General features: G+C 45.8%; 1 long non-coding RNA gene across 1 annotated transcript; it reads right to left on the reverse strand.

Moving 5' to 3' along the window:
* Positions 1-10,198: 10,198 nt before the first annotated feature.
* Positions 10,199-11,288, reverse strand: LOC141048338 (uncharacterized). The gene is made up of 2 exons (XR_012220030.1): positions 11,022-11,288; positions 10,199-10,859 (listed from the first exon to the last, which is right to left on the reverse strand). It is a non-coding gene; the product is annotated as an uncharacterized lncRNA (long non-coding RNA).
* Between the last annotated feature and the right edge of the window lie 8,335 nt (positions 11,289-19,623).

The raw sequence follows: 19,623 nt of genomic DNA on the forward strand, positions 1-19,623 counted from the left end.
CACCCATTGTAAGTCTATGGGTGCGCATACGTGCGCATTGGCATGCTCATGTATTTGTTTTTTTGCGCATGCGTTTTTTTGTTGACCATTGGTTAGACAATGGAAATTAGGGGTTTGGGTTAGAGTTAGGGTTAGTTAAGGGGGTTTAGGGTTAGGGTTTGGGTTAGGGTTAGTATGGTTTTGTTAAGGGTTAGGGTTTAGGGTTAGTTAGGGTTTAGGGTTAGGGTTAGGGTTAGTAAGGTTTGGTTAAGGGTTAGGGTTAGGGTTAGTAGGGTTTGGTTAGGGTTAGGGTTAGTATGGTTTGGTTAAGGGTTAGGGTTAGGGTTAGTATGGTTTGGTTAAGGGTTAGGGTTAGGGTTAGGGTTAGTAAAGTCATGGTTTGGGTTAGTGTTAATCCTAACCCTATCTTGATTTTTTTGGTGAGGCCAACTAATGTTGAAAAAAAATGCAAACGCGGTAAAAATGCACTAAAAATGCATGCAAACGCATAAAACGCTGCGTTTTTTTCATGCATGCGCATAAAAATGCTTGAAAAAAATGCAGTATTTGTATGCGTTTGTATGCGTTTTTTCCATGCGTTTTTTTGCGGGAAAAACGCGCTGCAAAAAAAGCAAGTGTGAAAGTAGCCTAAACTACGCTGCTCAAAAGCAAACACATTGGGGCCAATATCATTAGAAGCCAATTGGTCATCAGTATGTGCTAGAACATAAAAACACCATGTATGCTAGTTTCACTGAATAACAGTGATACCTTTTCATTTACAAAGGAGAATGGCTTGGATCATAGGTGGCCAGCCTGACAAAGTGTTTTAACATGTAGCAGGGAACATTTAAAAAGTAAGCTAAGTATATGATATATGTATTTTTTATATTAATAGTAGCTTCAGAAGTACTGTGTGGGCATCAAATAGCGTGGGGGGCAACTGTGGAGGAAGTATACAGTGTGGGAACTACTGTAGGGCCTTAATACAGTATGAGGACTATTATTCAATGTGAAGACTACTGTGGAGACCATCGTACAGCATGGAGACTACAATGGGGGCCATCATACAGTGTGGGGTCCTATCATATAGTGTGGGGACTACTCTGGAGAGGGACTGTAGGGTTCGAGCAGGCTCACAGGATGCAGTGACGAGACACGAGACTGAATGTGGGGTGAAATAAACTTTTATAAGTTTTAAAGCCACAAGAGCTAAACTGCTTAAATCAAACAAAGGAGAAACACCTATTTGTCCTCACAGGGACTCGTAAAACAACTTTCAAACAAAAAGGGTCCTTATTTTTCTATAGTGCACTTAGCCTTCTGGGCGTCGCTCGAGTTCACGACCACTCAGGGGTTGCAGATGTAGCTGTCTTGTAATCCACGTTTAACCGGAAGGACTCGTGCTCGTCCGGCCCTGAAGAAACCGGAACGGTGGGGCGCAGCAGGCCCTGAAGAAACCAGAACGATGGGGTACAGCAGGCCCTGAAGAAACTGGACGGTGGGGCGCAACGGGCCCTGAAGAAATGGGGTCGGTGGGGCACAACGGGCCCTGAAGAAGCTGGCACGGTGGGGCACAACAGGCCCTGAAGAAATGGGGTCGGTGGGGCACAACGGGCCCTGAAGAAGCTGGCACGGTGGGGCACAACGGGCCCTGAAGAAGTGGGGTCGGTGGGGGCACAACAGGCCCTGAAGAAACTGTTCAGGGGGTCAATCTCCCAGGCGTCCGTTTAGAGGCGCTCGTTCCCCAGCCAGGTCATGACGCAGTTTCAAAAAAAGACATAAACGTTAACAAATTCTGCTCAGTGTCCCCTCAGTAACCGGGACGGGCTCTGCGGCCGCCTATAGCGAGGTGACGTCCCCTGAGGTCGGTGATGACGGGGCCGCAGCTGTGGGAGAAGACAGGGGGGCAGTGTCCTGGCCACTGTACCGGATTGCTGTGTCGTCGCAGCGGTCGCCTGAGATCCCGGTCCTGTCACACCACGGAGGGAATCAGCGGCCGTCACTTTATCTGAATCTTTGCGGGGGGAAACTCCCGGGGAGAGTCTCTTACGCATCAACCTTCGGTCAGTCTCAAATTTCCCTTTTTCAGACTCCTGCCTGTCTCTCTTTTCCACACCGTCAGTTGCCACAGTCCTCTCTCTGCCGCACAGCTTCCTCTCTCCTGTCAGGCTCTCTGCCAACTGCCACCTCAGCGCGTCCCCTGCTCCTTTTACCCTCGCCCCGCCCCCTGTTGCCCTGACAACTTCAGTCGCATGTCTCCCTTTGTAATCCCCCTGATGTGGTTTCTTCAACAACCCTGATGGCGGTCCCCCTGGTTCCAGCCCAATCACTGTATGGGGGTCCTCCTCCCCACATTCCCCCACCCTGTAAGCTCGCCAGTCCTCGGGCGAGGGTGTTAGTCTATTGAGATTGGTCTGTAAAGGTGTCAATATTTGTTGCCATACGAACTGGTCTTGTTCATACCGTTCGGGGGGTTTGCCGGCTGTTGACCGCTCGGAGCGTCTAAGTTCGACTGGGGTGGAATCTTCTGGGGTGGTGGACGTCGGTGAGCTGCAAGATGCCGGTGGGTTAATTGTGTCAACTGGCTCATTATTGGGTGGAGGGCCCTTGGGAACTGGAGGGAAATCCTCGTCGTCTGAGTCCCAGCATATGGACTCCGGTTCGGAAGTCTTCGGGACGGGTTCCAGTTGCTTCGGGTCGGAAGAAATACACAGGCGTAACATATTACGATGCACAATGCGAGTAGGCAGTGTTTCATCCTGCTCGGGCTGTATTTCGTACACAGGTCCTTCTGAATGGATACGGCGTAGTACCCGATAAGGACTCTCTTCCCAACGTGACTCCAGTTTATTCTGGTGGCGTTGATCTAGTACAAGCACACGGTCCCCGCTTTGGAGATGGGGAGGGGAGGTTGTATTCTTCCCGGGGTGTTCCCAGTCTTGAAGTTTGGTATGTACAATTCGGTGAAGAGTTTGCAACCTGTGGCGATGATTTCGGACCCAAGACGACACTCCGGTCCAGGGCCGAGGCTCTTCGGGGTCCAACTCTACCTCCGTGATCCCTTTACCCTCTCGTCCGAACAGCAGGAAATAAGGAGTATAGCCCGTTACTCGATGTACCCGATTATTATAAACCCACACTAATTCAGAAACATATTCAGGCCAACGAGCTTTCTTGTCACTCTCCAGAGTGCGTAGCATTTGAATCAATGTCCGATTAAATCGCTCACAAGCCCCATTCCCTTGCGGGTGATATGGTGTGGTCCGGGATTTATCAATCCCATAAAGATGATGTAGTTCCTCCATAACTTTCCCCAAAAAACATGCTCCCTGGTCGGAATGTATGCGTTGAGGACAGCCGTACACTTGTATAAAATTTCTGCAAATTGCGGAGGCGGCTGACTCCGCGGTCTGGTCTCGAGTAGGGGTGACCACAGCGAATTTAGTGAAATGATCCACCATGACGAGGCAGTGTTCGTATCCCTGGAATGCGGGACCAATGTGCAGATAATCCACCGTCAAGAGCTCCAAGGGTTCTGAAGTCACAATCGTCTGTGTTGTGGCCCTCTGAGCAGGCGGTTTGGCCAATTCACATAAGCGGCAAGTACGACAAACTTCGTCCACAACAGCCGACAAGCGTGGGTGATAAACTTTCTGTTGTAACCATTGCAAAGTCTTTTTGACTCCAAAGTGGGCCCCTTTTTCGTGAGCCTCTCGAGCCAGTTCGTGTAGTTGAGCTCCGGGCGTAACCACCTGCCAAACAGTCGTTGAGGTTGTTTGCGAAGTGATCTTACGGTACAGTAATCCCCTTCGGATAATCAGTCTCTCCCATTGTCGCAGCATCAGCGACAGGTCTTGGGTCAAAGCTTGTCGTTGAGTATCAGTGGGTAATTGACCAGCGGCGACCCATGTCCGGAGAAGTCCAACTTCTTCATCTTCTTGTTGCTGTTGTATCCACTTATTACGAGATTGTTCCAGGATGCCCCTGTGGGCCTCTGGGGAAGATACTTTTGCATCAACATTGGTGAGCACGGCAGCGGTAAGAGCGAACGGTATTTCCTCTCCTTCTAATTCTTCGTCTCGATTCTGTCCAGGAGTTGTATGTCGAATCCTAGAGAGAGCATCTGCATGAACATTCTCGGCCCCTCTTTTGTAAATAATCTTGTAATTGTACTTCGCCATTCGGGCCACCCATCGCTGCTCCAAAGCCCCCAACTTGGCGTTTTCCAAATGAGCCAGTGGGTTATTGTCAGTTCGCACTACCACCTCGGAGCCCGCTAGGTACTCTGCGAATCTCTCCGTCATAGCCCACACCACTGCGAGGAGCTCGAGCTTAAAAGAGCTGTAATTGTCAGGGTTACGCTCGGAGTCATGGAGTGAACGGCTTCCATATGCGATCACCCTTTCCCGGCCATCCTGAACTTGTGACAACACAGCTCCTAGCCCGTGAAGACTCCCGTCAGTGTGCAGGATGAACGGCTGAGAAAAATCCGCATAAGCCAACACTGGGGCATCCGAGAGTGCAGCCTTGAGATCTCGGAAGGCCTCTTCCTGAGGGTGTTGCCACTGGATTTTTCGCCCATTGGCCCCAGCGGGAGCCCCCTTCAGCAGGTCATGTAGGGCTCGAGCTCGACATGCAAAATTCTTTACGAAACGACGGTAATATCCAGCTAACCCCAGAAAAGCCCGCACGTCTTTCACCGTCTCGGGGGTAGGCCATTCCTGGATAGCAGCAATCTTCTCCCGGGATGGCCTCACACCTTCTGCCGAAACGACATGACCCAGATACTCAATCTGAGAGCGAAATAGGTGACATTTCTGAGGCTTCACCTTCAACCCGTACTTTTGCAGCCGGCTGAGCACCTGTCCCAACCGCTTCAGGTGGTCCTCGAAGGAGGCGGCATAGACGATGATGTCGTCCAGGTAGATCAACGTGGCCTCAAAATTGAGATCCCCTAGACATCGCTCCATCAATCGCTGAAATGTCCCGGGGGCGTTGGCCAGCCCGAATGGCATTCGAATAAACTCAAACAGTCCCATGGGCACTATGAACGCCGTCTTAGCTCTGTCCTCTTCTGACATAGGCACCTGCCAGTACCCACTGGCCAAGTCCAGGGTCGAAAAATATGTTGCTTTACCCAATGCAGACAGAGATTCTTCTATGCGGGGCAGTGGGTATGAGTCTTTAATAGTGCAAGCATTCAATTTACGATAATCAACACAGAATCGTAGTGTACCATCTTTCTTCCGGACCAACACGATGGGGGCCGCCCAAGGGCTTTGACTTTCCCGTATCACCCCTTTTTGTATCATCTGAGCCAGCAAAGTTTTCACCTCCTGATAGAGTTGTGGCGGGATCTGTCGATATCGTTCTCGGATAGGGGCCGCTCCTGCTGTGGGGATCTCATGAATGATGGCGGTGGTACACCCAAAGTCGTCCTCATGACTAGCAAATACTTCATGGTACTGTCCCAGCAATGCTTTTACTTGTGAAAGTTGGGCCGCAGTTAGTCCAGAAAGCTCGGCCCGCATCTGCTCCAAAATATTTCGGCCCTTCTCTTGTGTCGAGACTTCGTGGGCCTGTAGGGTTCGTATTGTTACCTCCCCAGGATCCTCGGGGTGTACTCGTAATTGAACCGCAGCAGCGGGCAGCACTTCTTCTAGAGGCTTTACTAGTTTGGCCAGTACAGTCCGTGCTTTCAGAATGATATCTCGGTCTTCAAGGTTAACGCAGCAGACCAGGGCGGTTCCTTTTCGCACCGTAGCGAGGGAACGGGCCACCAGTATGCCAGGAGGTAAGTGCTCTGAGTGACACGGCTCCACCTGCACCTCTACGCCTTCCAAAGGTATCGGGGCCCGAATTGGCAGGGCCACCACTGTCTGTCCAGGAGGCAGCACAAGCAGGGGTGCCGCTGTCGCGATGACCTTGCCCAGAGCCTCACCCTCCTGGCAGTCCCGATGCACCCGCGCACCTCGCACCAGCTGCTGGAATACCTGTCCCTGAGCTGTGCGAGAACCCCACTGCTTCAGTGTCCTTTGTGCGGGATCATTAAGCAACAGGTTACCAAACTCTTTTAAAATATTCATGCCTAGGGTGACGGGGTGTCGTTGATCAGCTTCTCCTTGAGTCAGCACCACCCCTCTGCGGCCGAGGGGTTTACCGCACAACGTCACCTGCACCCACACTACCCCGGCAACCGGAACCGGCAGTTGGTTGGCGGCTACTAGTCTAATCATGGGCCCCCACTGAGGCCTTGCTGCCTCCGGAAAGTTTTGTTGAAAGTACGCTGCGGGCATAGTGGTTACTTGTGACCCAGTGTCCACCAGACACCGGACGGCCCGGCCCTCTACTTCTGCCCAAACTTCAGGACACTTTGCTACCAAATCTTCGGGACTTCCACCACCCCTAGTTGTGGTTTTCGGCTCCGAGCGGCGTCCCCCCAGCCCGGAGCCCTTTAGTTTAATGGCCGCCGGGGTGGGTATCTCCCACGCCGCGGACACTCTCTGGCGAAGTGGCCTGGTTCTCCACACTCATAACACCGGGCCGGTAGAGATTGACCACCTCGCGGAGAGCGTGACCCCCAGGGACCGGGATTAGCACTGGGTCGTCCAGTCTCCGGTTCGGTTCTTCTCTTTACTTCAGCCAACTCGCTCTTTATATTTTTCAATTCACGCTTCATCTCCTCCACCCATTGAGGTTCCTCAACTGTGTTCGAGGAGGCCTCCACACCTCGGACCTTCCCCACGGGGACCGCCATCCCCTGCTCTTGCTCCTGAACCCGTGCCTGACTTCCCACTTCTGAAAAGTCGATTTGGGGATTCACTCTGATCCGTTCCCTTAAAGCCTGCTTTATCAGTGGATCTCGCAGTCCAGTCACCAGTAGGTCACGTAGGGTTATGTCAACAGGTCCTACCCCTACCCCATCTTTTCTTTCAATAGCCGTATGCAACTCTTGGAGTACATTCATATACTGAGTAATCGTCTCCCCCTCTGCCTGCATCCGGCTAAACAGTCGGGTCCTTAACTCTCCCACATTAGTGGGATCCCCGTGGGTCTGTTCCACTATCTGCAACACCTTTTCAAAAGTGTTGCGGTGCCCAGGGGGTTTCAACATCACTGACCTCCGCACCTCCCCGTCTAGGGCCATGAGTGCCACTTCAGCTTCCAGGTCAGGGGTCATTGGGTGCATCCGAAAAAGCCCCCTCATCCGCTCTGTCCAGCTCCATAGCATAGTATTTGAGCCAGAGAATCTAGGCAGGTTGTTCAACATGGCCCCCAATGAGATGCTGGTACGGGGACCCTCATTATTTACAGAGCTTACAGCTCCCCCATGTTCGGGGCTACCACTGTCCGCGCTCGGAGACTGCATCCTGCCGACTACGCCAAGTGTAGGGTTCGAGCAGGCTCACAGGATGCAGTGACGAGACACGAGACTGAATGTGGGGTGAAATAAACTTTTATAAGTTTTAAAGCCACAAGAGCTAAACTGCTTAAATCAAACAAAGGAGAAACACCTATTTGTCCTCGCAGGGACTCGTAAAACAACTTTCAAACAAAAAGGGTCCTTATTTTTCTATAGTGCACTTAGCCTTCTGGGCGTCGCTCGAGTTCACGACCACTCAGGGGTTGCAGATGTAGCTGTCTTGTAATCCACGTTTAACCGGAAGGACTCGTGCTCGTCCGGCCCTGAAGAAACCGGAACGGTGGGGCGCAGCAGGCCCTGAAGAAACCAGAACGATGGGGTACAGCAGGCCCTGAAGAAACTGGACGGTGGGGCGCAACGGGCCCTGAAGAAATGGGGTCGGTGGGGCACAACGGGCCCTGAAGAAGCTGGCACGGTGGGGCACAGCAGGCCCTGAAGAAATGGGGTCGGTGGGGCACAACGGGCCCTGAAGAAGCTGGCACGGTGGGGCACAACGGGCCCTGAAGAAGTGGGGTCGGTGGGGGCACAACAGGCCCTGAAGAAACTGTTCAGGGGGTCAATCTCCCAGGCGTCCGTTTAGAGGCGCTCGTTCCCCAGCCAGGTCATGACGCAGTTTCAAAAAAAGACATAAACGTTAACAAATTCTGCTCAGTGTCCCCTCAGTAACCGGGACGGGCTCTGCGGCCGCCTATAGCGAGGTGACGTCCCCTGAGGTCGGTGATGACGGGGCCGCAGCTGTGGGAGAAGACAGGGGGGCAGTGTCCTGGCCACTGTACCGGATTGCTGTGTCGTCGCAGCGGTCGCCTGAGATCCCGGTCCTGTCACACCACGGAGGGAATCAGCGGCCGTCACTTTATCTGAATCTTTGCGGGGGGAAACTCCCGGGGAGAGTCTCTTACGCGTCAACCTTCGGTCAGTCTCAAATTTCCCTTTTTCAGATTCCTGCCTGTCTCTCTTTTCCACACCGTCAGTTGCCACAGTCCTCTCTCTGCCGCACGGCTTCCTCTCTCCTGTCAGGCTCTCTGCCAACTGCCACCTCAGCGCGTCCCCTGCTCCTTTTACCCTCGCCCCGCCCCCTGTTGCCCTGACAACTTCAGTCGCATGTCTCCCTTTGTAATCCCCCTGATGTGGTTTCTTCAACAACCCTGATGGCGGTCCCCCTGGTTCCAGCCCAATCACTGTATGGGGGTCCTCCTCCCCACAGGACTATACAATTTGGGGACTTCTTACAATGTTACAATATTGAGACTACTATGAGGGCCATGATACTGTGTATTAGGAGAGTTAAGGGGGCATCATATTGTTTTTAGGGAGCTGTGGACCCATCATTCGCATATAGGGGGCTATTGGGCCATCATGCTGTATATGGGAGCCTGTTGAAAAATCATAATGTAAATAGAGGAGCTGTGGGCCAATTATACTGTGCCCAGAGGAGAGGTGGACCCATTCTACAGTGTATAGGGAATCTGTGGGCCCATACTATGCATATGGGAGTTATAAGACCATCATACAGTATATAGTGGAGCTGTAGATTCATCATATTGTATATAGAGGAGCTGTGGGCCCTTCATATTGTGTATAGGGGATATGTGGGTCCATAATACTGTGTATACGGGAGCTTCCCCTATATCCATCATTAGGGTGTGCGGTTATAATTGTAAACATGGTTACCTGGTTAGGGACCCACTCAAATGTTTCACCCATCGCCTGAGTTCAACCCCTAGCTATGCTTCTGGTGTGTACTATGTATATTTATATGTAATATTTGATGGTATGAATACCTATTGCTTTCTCAGAGCCTTAGTTACTCATGGTACTTTCAATTCCCATCTGTTCTATGACATTCTTAGAGAAGTTTGGTCATCTCTGTGTTAGCTGTAGAGTACATGGCCTGTAGTCAGGAAATCATCTAGAATATAAAAGCAAACTTATATCTGGATGGTTGAAAATAAATGAGAAATGCCAAATCTACATAAGGGTTTAATGTTTTAGATTAGTTTAGTCAAAATCCTGGCTTGAAATCAAGATCTGATGGTATTAGATATTCCAATTTTTCTGTTTTGTTGTGTCAGTATTTTTTGGGAAATTGACAACAGTTTGTTAAGCCATTTTGGCTTTCACTTTTGACTTTAGCTTTTCAACGACTGATGACCACTTGTTGCCTTCTAATTGCTGCCAGTTGATATCTTTCTGCTTTACAAATAAATTCAATAATGATTTAAACAAATGAAATAAAATGAAACATAGAGGGAATTAATTTCAACACTTGCTTAAACTGGACAATAAAAAGTTCAAACTTGAGTGGAATTAAACCTCATAAAAATGTGAGAATAGTAGAATAAACAGAATACTCAAAGGTCGAATATACAGATTATTTTTTTTTCCTGTCAGCATAAAATAGACCAGTTCTGTGTCTTGGATTTCAATCCAATCATTTTTGGTTTGTGTGTCCATATTTACCATCCATGTATCATCCCTTTTTCTTGAATGTGAAAGAGAGAAAGTCTGTGATGGAGGATTTCCAGGTTTCTCCTAGCAAGCATTCAGTGAAAAATGGATTGCACACAAATGCAACCTGTTTTTCTTATTTTGTGGAACAATTCATTTGCTAGAAAGGCACATGTCCTTTTTAACCCTCCATCAGGCGCAATATAGGTTCTCCTCAGTTCATGCGCAATGTGCCTGACAAGCACAGGTCAGAAAACCACCTATAGTAGCTACATATTTCAATTTCAGGACTATAGAAGTAGTCAGTGACCTTCATAGGAATGTATTAAAAGAGATTACACCAAATCAGATGCAAAAAAAAACATTTATTAACCATAAACTTATTAAAACTAAAAGTACCACTTTTCGGTAGTACCGCCAAATAGGCTCCAGTTATCTTTACTTAACTATTGCTTAAATTAAAAATTATGGAAAAAAACTTAAAGGATATTGCACTTAGATGTTACTTAATTATTTTCTACTCATCTTCAGTGGTTTCAATTGCAGCAGAAGCAGCACAGGTACACTTAGAAAAGCAAGGCTGGCAGACGAAAGTTGCATGGGAAAGGCAGATTGATTCTTTACATATTTTGCAGTCATATTTAGAAAGCCTTCTGAAACCAGATACAAATGAGCAGGTAGTACAACTGCGTCTTTTAGAAGGTGGTAGAGTCGGTGTTTGTTCTGGAACGTCCTTGGGACGTCCTTTGTATTTTTATCTTTGCCCAAATAATAAGCTAGATCTGTGTCTGTTTCCTCTGTATCAGTGTCATCAGCATCCTGCTCTGTTCCAGAATCAGTGTTACATTCTGCTACCTCATCTTCAGATGAAATGTCACTAGATTCCTCTAAATCCTCAGTTACTGCTGGTTCTTCCTCATCATCTTCTAACAAAAAAATCTTCATTTCTTCTAAATGAAGGGGTTTAGATGAATCATACTGTTTTCTGGCCATTGCAGCAGAAAATCTGAAGCAAGAGAGAAAGAGTATGTGTTAGGGCACAATGTGCCTTAGAAGCCACCCTCCTTTTGTCTAAGAAAACAGTACTTATGTACACTAACTTAGCATTAATCCTTCATAAAACAAGCTAAATACACAATCGTGATGAATAAAAAAAGAAAATACTAACCTTTCAATTTGTGTTGAAATCAGGCGCAATGTGCCTGAGAAGCCAAAGTGTTGATATCTGCTCACTAGAAGGTCTGCTGAGTCACTGTGATATCAGGTTTCACAGAGCCTGTAGAGTCAGGAGATAACTAGGAGGGGTGGGGTTTTCTGATAAGTGGGCAAGGAGAGAGAAGTGAAACTAATTACTGTGTGCCTGTCAGATCTATTGCGCCTGACGGAGGGTTAATAGGCAAGTTTAGTTCTCAAGTCAGTGCAAAATAGGACGTGTTCGTGTTTGTTTTTTTTTTAATGTGGACTATTGGCCAGAAAATTAAAAAAAAACTGACGTTTTAGAAGTCAATGGGGACCCGAACTTCGGTGCTTTAAGATGGCTGTAAAACGTTCACAGTGAGGGCTAGTGGGCTGAAAAAGGAAGCTAAATCAGGGTAAGAGCAGGACACAGGACCATTGTCCGACAAAAAAAAAGTGAATAGGGAAATGACTTAAAGGGGTAGCAATCAATGGAAAAATAGGAAGCAAATGAATTTTTTTATGTTATAACAGTGCCTCACAGAGATTGAGGCTTGCTACTTTCAGTCCCGTTAAAAAAATCCACTCACAGAGCATGGTCCCCCATCAGAACTAGCTTACAAATTTCACCCACAGACCATGGGACGAGGTACCCCCTAAGAAGCAGCTTACAAATTTCACCCACAGACCATGGGGCAGGGTCCCCCATCAGAATCAGCTTACAAATTTCACAGACCGTGGGGCAGAGTACACCCTTAGAAGCAGCTTACAAATTTCACCCACAGATCATGGGGCAGAGTACTCCTTAAAAAGCAGCTTACAAATTTCACAGACCCTGGGGCAGAGGACACACTCAGAAGCAGCTTACAAATTTCCGCCACAGATCATGGGGCAGAGTACCCCTTAAAAAGAAGCTTACAAATTTCACCCACAGACCAGGGGGCAGAGTACCCCCAAGAAGCAGCTTACAAATTTTACCCACAGACTATGGGGCAGAGTAGCCTCTCAGAAGCAGCTTACAAATTTCACCCCCAGACCATGGGGCAAAGTACCCCCTAAAAAGCAGCTTGCAAATTCCACCCACATACCACAGGGCAGAGTATCTGTACGTAAGCAGCTTACAAATTTCACCCACAGACCACGGGGCACAGTGAGGGCATTTTTTTTGCTGGTTGAGTTGTACTTTTGAATGATAACATTGGTGTTAACATATCATGTACAGGAAAATGGGAAAAAAATCCAACTACTGTGAAATTGCAAAAAAAGTGCAATCCCACAGTTGTTTTTTTATTTTGTTTTTACCATGTTCACTGAATGCTAAAACTTACCTGCCATTATGATTCTCTAGGTCATCCTGAGTTCATAGACACCAAACATGTCTAGGTTCTTTTTTATTTAAGCAGTGAAAAAAAATTCCAAAGTGTGTTAAAAATAAGAAAATTGCGCCATTTTCCGATACCTGTAGCTTCTCCATTTTTCATGATCTAGGGTTAGTCGAAGACTTATTTTTTGCATGCCGAGTTGACGTTTTTAATGATATCATTTTGGTTTCAGATATGATCTTTTGATCTCCCATTATTTCATTTTAATGCAATGTTGCAGCGACCAAAAAAAGTAATTCTGGCGTTTTTACTTTTTTCTCGTTACACTGTTTAACGATCAGGTTAATTCATTTTTCATATTGATAGATCGAGCGATTCTGAAAGCGGAGATACCAAGTATGTGTATGTTTGACTTTTTTTAATGTTTTATTTTGAATGGGGCGAAACGGGGCATTTGAACGTTTATTTTTTTTCATTTTTTTAAAAACTTTTTTTACTTTTTGCATGCTTCAATAGTCTCCATGGGAGACTAGAAGCTGCAATTGCCCAATCGGCTCTGCTACATACAGACAATAATCAGATCGCTTGAATGTAGCAGAAATGCTCACTTGCTATGAGTGCCGACCACTGGGTGGTGCTCATAGCAATCTGGCTATGAGAACCATAGAGGTCTGATTGAGTCCTCTGGTTGTAATTACAACACATTGGTGACCCACGATCACGTGATGGGGTCAACGATGGGTGGGATTTCCAGCGCGCTTGCTGGAATCGCGAGTTAAATGCCGCTGTCAGAGGTTGACAGCGACATTTAATAAATTAACAACCGCAGGTGGATCATGATTCCAATAAAAAAGAGAGAATGAAAATGAAAAAAGGCTTTATTGAAACACCAAGTGCACACAAAACATGTTAAAAACATTTAAAAACACACAAGACATGAAGGCACCTGCAATATGGGTGCACAAAAACAGGCTGAAAGGGTCTAATAAACCTCATGAGATATAATTCCACACAAAGTGGGCACCAATTAACATGCAATAAGCATGTAATACAGTATAAGTATAATATCAACAATTCTCACATATACCTAATGATAATATACATTGTCATAAAATATTTTATCTGAGAGATATCAAATATGGAAGAGGGTGGTTGTGCTTGAAGGTAAAAGTTATAATTAGCAACGATATGCTACAATACCAATAATAAAATAAACTATTGGTAAAGTGCAAAGCGCAAAAAGAGTTCTCAGATGTTTACCCCCAACATTGCCACAAAAAATGTGAATATATTGATGCAATTGTAAATAACCCATCTAACATACATACTTGCCACACTGTGGAAGAAGTCTATGAATCCCGTCCCATCCCAATGCATATCGCTAGCCCATCTAGCTTCATCAGGGGAAGTCATAGTGAGGTTCAACAAGTCAAACTTATATACTTGTAAAAGCACTTACTAATGAACCCATGATTGCCAGCACCTGTTGGCAGCGGTCACGGGACATTAAACGAGGCTATCAGAAACAGGAAGTATGCGCAATAGAATAGATAAATACCATAAATATGCCGGTGGTAAGTTCTATGCATCCCAACGAGTGTAATCCATCGCCGCGTATGCGCAATAGATCGTCTTGCGTTCCAGAGATACCGGAAGTAGACACATGCGTTCCACTAACCGGAACTCAATCACTGCGCATGCGCAATGGGCCATCATGTGTTCCACAAATACCTGAAGCGGACATGTGCATTCCACTAACAGGAAATCAATAATGCAGCTGCATACTGCATGAATACGTATTCTACACCACCAGAATAGAAATATATACATTTCTCCCCTCAAATAAAATAACACTGGAAATCAGAGAAGTGTCGGTTTGATTAGAAAATAAAGAAAAAATCCTTACATAATTATAGCAAAAAAAAGAAAATATTTAAAAAATAAATGAAAATAAAGAAAAATAATAAAAATATAAATAAAAAAATGAATAAAATATGAAAAAGTAAACAAAAAATGGGAATAAAAGCAAATAAAAAAACGAATACCGTAAATGAGAAATAAAAAATAAGAAGAAAATAATAGAAAGAAAAAATATTAAATAATAATGAAAAACAAAAACAAGACCAAATAATGAAATAAAATGACATCTTGAAGGACATAATAGCACACTAACAAAGGATACATGAATAAGACCACAATGTAATGTGCAAAACAGCTTGCAAGGAATGGAAAGAGAAAAAAAGAGGGTGTTTTAAGTCATAAGAATTCCAGTGAAAAATAGATTTTCGGGTAGACACTTCGGAGTAACAGTGTTGAGCCTGTAAATCCATCAGGATTCCAACCTCAACAATTCACCCCTGTGGTCAGTTTGGCGAATGTTATTTGGGATTTTCTGCAAACCCATCACCTGCAAGCCTCGAATACTGGCAGAGTGAACCTGAAGAAAGTGGGATGCAACCGAGGAGAGGGTCTTGCCTTTAGCCAAATCCTGTTTGGCCAAATTGATGTTAGAAATATGCTCTTGTGTGCGCTTGCACAATTCCTGGGTAGTTTTCCCTACATAGATCTTAGGGCAGGAGCACACAAGAGAATAGATAACATTATGTGTTTTACAATTGATGAAATCCCTCAAAGCATGAACAGTAGAATCCACAGGGTTAGCAAATGAAGAATTGCGCCCAACATAAGAACAAACATTACAGTCACCACAAGGATATAACCCACATAGATGTTGTCCAGAATCAATCCTTATTGTAGACCTTATAAAGTGACTTCTGGTCAAAGCATCACAAAGATTAGATGCTCATCTTGCGGTCAGCACTGGGCGCCCTGGTATCAAGTCCGAGATTCTCGATTCTGTTTTAAGAATTTCCAATGTTTTTTGAAAAGTTTTTCTATACCATTCCATTGATTGTGGAACACAGTATTAAATCTCAAACAATTTTCTGAATTTCGAGGTGGTGGGTGGAGCAGAGCATCCCTTGCAGTATGGTTCATTCGCTGATAAGCCCGTGCAATCACAAATCTCGGATACCCCTTGGCAAGAAAACGTCTAGTAAAGTCCTTTGCCTGAGTATGAAAATCACATGTTGAAAAACAGTTACGTCGAAGTCTAGAAAACTGCCCAATGGATATACTTCTTTTAAGATGAGATGAGTGAAAACTCCCATAGTCTAAAAGGTCATTGGTAGCAGTAGTCTTACGAAATATGTTCATGCAGAGGAGGTCGAAATGACGAGAGAACCTGAGATCCTAGAAATCCGCTGCTGAGGGAGAGATATGATATGTAAGATGTATATTGAGGGAATTCTCACTGAATGTTTGAATGAAAACCTCACATCTTTCTCTTGTATCAGTGCAAACAAAAAAAATATCAATAAAATGAAACCAACATAAAATGTGCAACTGAAAATCTGGCGAAGGGTACACGCTTGTCTTCTCCCACCAACTCAAAAAAAGGTTGTCAAAGAACAGAGCACAGTGTACACCCATTGCGGTACCAGAAATCTGACGGTAAAAACAAAAATAAAAATGAAGTAATTATGAGTGAGAACAAATTTCAAGAAACTAAGAAGAAATGTATGATGTCGAATTTCAACATTATCATCCAAATGCAAAAAATGATTAATGGCTACTAAGCCCTGATGATGTGCTAGTCTGGTATACAGTGACTCAACATCTACTGTAACCAGCAAAGCCCCTTCCAGCAGCTTCAAATGTTGTATCTTTTGGATGCAATGTAAAGAATCTCTCAGATATGATGGTAAATTGAGCACCAACGGTTAAAGAAAGAAATCTATGTAGGTACAGACTCTCTGGCCAAGGCCACCAATTCCCGAGACAATAGGTCTCCCAGGGGGGGCAATCGAGGCTCTTGAGGACCTTTGGTGAAAGGGAAAAGGTGGGTATGACAGGTTAATAAAAATATAATCTCTATCTTGTTTGTTTGTGATGCCCTCAACCAGAGTTGTCTCAAGTAGTCGCTCAAGTTTATTATTACATATCAAAGTAGGATCTGATGGTAACCTTGAATAGTTTTTGGTATTACTTAAATGTCAAAATACCTCACCTCTATACATATCCATCAGCCATAGCACCATGTTACCTCCTTGTCTGCCTCCTTTATTACAAATCCTGTGTTAAATTTTAAATCAGAAAGGGACCTCCTCTCCTCCAAAGATAACTTTTTTGGTCACTTTTTCCTTTTGATGGTATGCTGTTTTTATGGACATTGTATAGCCTATACACAATTGAGTCTTTGTGGTAATGGCCTTTTCATGAGCCTATATACTGTTTAATTGTGTCACATGTGTGACATTTTAATGTTCTTAATGTTTTTTGTGTGTTGTTATAAGTCTAATAAAATTTATATGTGATTTACATGCCTTTTGGTGATCCCCTCTTTATAGCCTATATCTTTTTTCTGGCTGTGTTGGTGTTTATCGACTAGGGGCTCAGTGGATGGTACTGGAGACCGACCGCTGCTGCCAGAAGACGGACCACCGTTCAAAAGACCCCATTTGAGGACGTTCTCCCAGGACTCTTCTGGTTATACAACCCCTGTGGAATCAACTGCTGCAGAGGATCATACAGGAGATAAGTACTTTCATTGGACTACTCTTTTTTATGTTTATTACTCCTACTCTTTAACCGTTTACCTCCCTGCGAGGAGTGAGAAAAATCTGTTCTATTAAATCGTTACATCTTATTAACTCTTGCTCTGCCTCCTGACTGTCACTGCATCCTGCAACCTGCTTACACTTGGCGTAGTCAGCAGGTTGCAATCTAGAAGCACAGAGGTGGCAGACCAAGGGCTAGCTTACCATTGGGGGCCATGCTTAGCAATTTCCCAAAGTCTACAGGGACAAACTCACTGTGATGAGACTGCACTTAGTGGGTTAAAGGCATATTAAGGATGCATCCCATGACCCCCGCTATGCTGGCGGAGATTGCTCTGATGGCCCTAGACAGGGAAGCTAGATGTTCTGTCATGATCCGGCCCCCACACGAGCGTACACTTTCACCAAAGTGTTACAGATCTTACAGGAGATGAATGGGGAACCCATGGATATTGGTGAATTGTGGATGCATTTGTTTAGCCGCGTCCAAAGGGAGGGGGAGTCTGTGACTCAATACATGAACACGCTGCAGGAGATCCACACCACAGTCACTAAGCGGGATGATGTGGGTGTAGGGCCCCGTGATGTAATTTTAAGGGACCAACTAGTGGCAGGCCTTAGGGATGCTCTGCTCAAGCAAGCCCTGCAGAAGCGCTTGTGAGTCAGCATATGTCTTCTCTAGAAGCTGGGGAGGTAGCGCGTGCGCGTGAGCAAGAGCAGGGGATGGCAGCCTCGGCAGGGAAGGTCCAGAGCAGGGAGGTATCCACTCCACCCACAGCTGAACCAGGTTGGCTGAGAGAAATCCGGAAGGAAATTCAGGACATGCGGGAAGAGTGGTTCGATTTAAGAAAGAAACCCCTAGTGATCTCGAGCCGCTCTGGAGACAGAACTGACCCTGAGCTCTGTCAGGAATTGACACAATATCGCGCAGAGAGACAGCTGATTTGATTTAGGTGTGGCGACACTTGAAATATTGCTTGAGGATGCGCAAGACGGGGGAGACCACTTGTCCATCGGCCATTAAACTAGTAGGCTCCATGGCTGGGGGACGTCGCCCGGAGCCTGAGCAGCCAAGAAGGAGAGAAGGAAGTCGCACAAGTTTAGTTTCCTTGTGCTTCCTTGTATGGGGTGAAATGGATGACCGAGCTGTCCGTTGCTTAGTTGATACCAGTTCCCAGGTGACTACCATGCCAGACACTTATTTTAGATGTCACTTCTCCTGGGAAATGCGGCCTGAATGGGGCCCGGTGATCAAGTTGACAGCTGCTTTCAGTTACCCATCCTGGTCCCAGGGATGGTCTGGATGCAAATTACCGTGTGTGGCAAAGATGTGGGCCGAAAAGGAGTAGTGTTGACTGCCAGAGTCCCTGACAATGGCCCTACAGTGACGCTAGGGATGAATGTGCTGAAGGAACTCGGGACCATACTTGTCAATGAGTCACCAGATGTGCTTCTCAATCGATGGAGCCCACGCACCCCTCAAAGAAATGTGTTCCAGCAACTGATATGGGTAGCTCAGGCTCAAGAAACGTCAAGAGAAGGAAAAGTCAGGTGGAAGGTGGTCGTTCTGGCCGCTTCCCAGCTCATTTTACCGCCTGGCCAGACTATGCTCACGCTGCCTGTGCGAGGTTGTACACCCCTCGAATGAGTGGAAGTCCAGATAGAGCCCACCCTACCAGATCAATTGCTTTCAGGGCTCCTCATTACTAGGACATTAACCACCGTCTGCGACGGTAATGTAGTGGTGCAATGTGTTAACCTAGGGTAGGATGACACAGCTGGACTCCAATGAAGGAGTAGAATCATCTCAAGGAGGATCACAAGGAAATTGACAGCATGTGACTTAAAAATGAGTGTCTGAGCAAAGGGTCTGAATACTTATGAGTAGGGTTGAGCGACTTTGGTCGGATCGGGTTTTGTGAAACCCGAATGAAACAAAATTTGAGTCGGATGAAACTGGTCCGACTAGGGCAAAAAAAAAGTTGGAGTTTCATCCGAAACCCGACCCCAGTGCAAGTCAATGGGAAGTAAAAGTCGACTTTTTTTGCCCTAGTCGGACCAGTTTCATCCGACTCAAATTTTGTTTCATTCGGGTTTCACAAAACCTGATCCGACCAAATTCGCTCACCTCTACTTATGACCATGGGATATTTCAGTTTTTCTTATTTAATAAATTTGCAAAAATTTCTACATTTTTGTTTTTTCAGTCAAGATGGGGTGCAGAGTGTACATTAATGAGTAAAAAGTGAACTTTTTTGAACTTGCCAAATGACTGCGATGAAACAAAGAGTGAAAAATTTAAAAGGGGCTGAATATTTTCAGTACCCACTGTATATTGATTTGCAAAACTACTAGAATACATACACCAGGCCTACAAAAAATTTTTTTGGGACTGAAATATGGCAATGAGACTGCTGATGCCATATATTGATTTGTCACAGTACTACAAAACAAACACCAAGCCTGAAAAAGTGTTTTTGGGGCCTACAAAGGCCTTCAAGATGGCTGATGCTATATATTGATTTGAAATCTACTAGAATATACACACCAGGCTTGAAAAATCTTTTGGGAGGCCTACTAATAACAATGAGAAAACTGATGCCAATTATTTATTTCTCAGACTAATATAATACACACAACGGCTTCAAGTACA

The sequence above is a fragment of the Dendrobates tinctorius genome, unplaced genomic scaffold (genome assembly GCF_039654945.1).
Source record: "Dendrobates tinctorius isolate UK_male_01 unplaced genomic scaffold, ASM3965494v1 ptg000134l, whole genome shotgun sequence".
Classification (NCBI taxonomy): Eukaryota; Metazoa; Chordata; class Amphibia; order Anura; family Dendrobatidae; genus Dendrobates; species Dendrobates tinctorius.